General features: G+C 52.2%; 1 long non-coding RNA gene across 1 annotated transcript in view; it reads right to left on the bottom strand.

Annotated features, from left to right (window-relative positions):
• LOC102473606 (uncharacterized) overlaps positions 1-2856 on the bottom strand; it is a 19003-nt gene that overhangs the window by 12650 nt on the left and 3497 nt on the right. The gene's annotated exons all lie outside the window — the stretch shown is intronic.

Below are 2856 nucleotides of genomic sequence, written 5' to 3' on the forward strand. Positions count from 1 at the left end.
GACACCAAGTCCCCCCTGAGAGTTCACGGGCCACCAAGTCCTTCATCCCCGTCCTTAGTCATAGGACCGTGGAGACTGCCCTGGTCACAGCTCACAGTTACCTATGACCACACACCTGGGTTCTGGGCCCACGGAGAGGATGCTAACACTGGGTCAGACATCCTGGCAGGACCTCCACCCCAGCCCCCTAACTGTCCTTCTGGTGGGAAATGCACGTACCCTAACATTTACCGTCGTGGGCACTTGGGTGCAGGTCAGGCCGTGAAGGGCACTCGCGTTGCCATGTAGCCCTCACCGCCTTGTCCCCTAGAGCGTTCCGGTCTTCCCGGACAGACACCGTCCCATAAACACGAGCTGCCCACTGCCCTCCGCCCTGCCCTGGCCCCCACCATGTGCTTTCTGTGCCCGTGATTTGACTCAAGGCAGCTCCTGGAGCGGAATCCTACAGTTTCTGTCCTCCTGACTGGCTCCCTTCACTGAGCGCAGGTCTCCCAGCACGTCCAGTTGAAGGATGCGGCAGAAATTCACTCCTTTTGAAGGCTTACTCATATCCCAGCACATGGATAGACCACGTTTGTTTCTTCAGTCTTCCGTTAGCAGACACTTGGGTTGCCCCCAGCGTGTGGTTTCTCTGAATCATGCAGCTGTGGCCACATGTACGCCAGGGCTGCTCTGGTCTCTGCTCCCGGTTCTCCGGAGCTAGCCTAGGAGGGCGACCGCTGCGTCTCACGGGAGCTTCGTGCTCAGTGCTCTTCCTTGAAGGAGCTCACTTCTCCAACTACGGCTCTCTTTCATCTTCGCCTTTGTCATCCTTTCTGCTTTCTAGAATGCTCGTGGAATGGAGGGTCCTCCAGCAGTCATCTGAACCATAAGTGTGGATTCCTCACCCGAGGACCAAGGGGCAGAAGACAGAGCAGCTGGGACACCTGAGGACATGTCGCTGGCTCCCAGGCTCCCTTCAGCAGACACGTACGTGACAGGATTAAAATTAAAATTCCTCCTTGTTTAGGACATTGGCATTCTGGGTTTTCTCTTAAAACTGACTCAAAAAAAAAATACTACTTTTGGAAAAAACAGAATTACACATTTTATTGCAAAGAAAAACGAATCACAGATAGAGTTAGGTATAATCTCACCACCCAGAGGTGCCCTTGCTTTGTATTTTGTTCGTTCATTTGTTATTTTTTTAATATATATCCCGTCTTTTTTGCTTCCAGGCCTGTGGTCATTCTGTGAACAGAGTAGCGTGTCTGGGATTCTCCACGCGGCTACGCCTTTTGGAATCAGTGACCTCCACGGCTTGTGACACTCCCTCTCGAGTCTGCGCCTTTGTGTGACACGGTTGGAAATCTTTAGCCAACAGCCCTTGCATCAGTCACTCGTGGGTCCTTCTGCGGGGAAAGACTCCAGGTGTGGGTGCCAGGCGGCCACCTGAGTGCGACACCCCTCTGTCAGCCTGGCCCAGAGCTCCCTGCAAAGCACAGGCGACGGGAGGACACTGAGCGCGCCCCACCGCAGGGCACAGGGCGCCTCGCCACCCCTCCTCAGCCCGTGGCCCTTGCCACGTCTTCCCCTTCCCTGCGTCTCCTACCGGGCACTGAACATATTTCAGCAGTGAGTCTTCCTTCTGTTTCCCTCACTTTTATTTGGTTTCTACTCTATTCTTTCCGTTTTCTAGATGCTAATGGTGGAAAACTCTGTCTCCATTTGTTAAGTTATTTTTAAATTTCTTTATTTGTTTTTCTTAATTACAAAAGGACTCAGTCTCAGAGTCATGAATGCAAACCATGGCTCGTGTACCAGGGAAAAAGTGAAAGTAAACATCTTTTCTTACTGAACTGTGGTTGGAGCGGGACAATAAACATACATTAAGTGGAGCTTGTGGAAAAGATAAGATGATGAGCATTCACAGAGCGGCTTAATCCAACTCCCTTTCAACCTCTTCTCACGGCTCTGCAAGAGACCTCTTTATCGTTGCAGAAGATAAATTTGTCCACGGAGCCTTTCATTTTCTGCTGACTGAGGACGGCTGGACAGATGGCTCAGTTGAGCAGGAAGTGAATGTCCTGGGAGCAGGGGCTCTCGGTGGAACAAGACTCTTGGTGCCATCAGCTAATGTCCTTATGCCAGAGGAGGGTTCAAGGAGGCAAGGAACCTTCCTAATAGTGAGCTCGGTTTGAGGCTAGAGTCTGATGGAGAAGTAGCCACAGTAGTTGGGAGCCCCTCACTGTGTCCCTTTGTCCTGTGGCCCCTCCTGGCCATGCAAGAGAGCAGAGGATCAGCCTCAGACCCCGTTGCAGCCTCATAGCTGATGTCCACTGGGCAGTTTGTCCCAGAGCCCTTTGGCATCAGGAAGGAAGGCCTGAGCTCAGACATTGACATGCACGGGGTTTTCTTATTCAGCTTGGTTTCTACTGTGGTGTTGCCATGTTGGATAGTGCTGGGGGAAGCAGGCAGCCCTGACTCTAGCACCCACACATCCTTGCTGTGGGTCTGGACTGCAGGGCCCATGCACCCCGATCCTGAGCTGTTTCTGTAGGTCGGTCTGCAGAGAACTACGTAGGTGCAAGTGACCACGGTGTGACCTCCTTCCATTGTCAGGGGGGAGGGAGGAAATATTTGCTGCTTGCTGCAATGTTTACTCTTTATAGATGTTTGCTGCCTGCCCCAATATTGCCACTTGCTGAATTATTGCTAGCTGACAAGTGTCATTTTGTCACTCCATTCTGTGCCTTTGATCAAAGAGAACTGCTTCAAGGCCCTGGATGCTCATGTTGCTTGCCACACCCTGAGAGTACTGAAGTCTCTCATCTGTGACGGGCAGTGTCACACCCCTTCTCTGCAGTGGACGACGCT

Source organism: Tupaia chinensis, unplaced genomic scaffold (assembly GCF_000334495.1).
Source record: "Tupaia chinensis unplaced genomic scaffold, TupChi_1.0 Scaffold000047_1, whole genome shotgun sequence".
Classification (NCBI taxonomy): domain Eukaryota; kingdom Metazoa; phylum Chordata; class Mammalia; order Scandentia; family Tupaiidae; genus Tupaia; species Tupaia belangeri.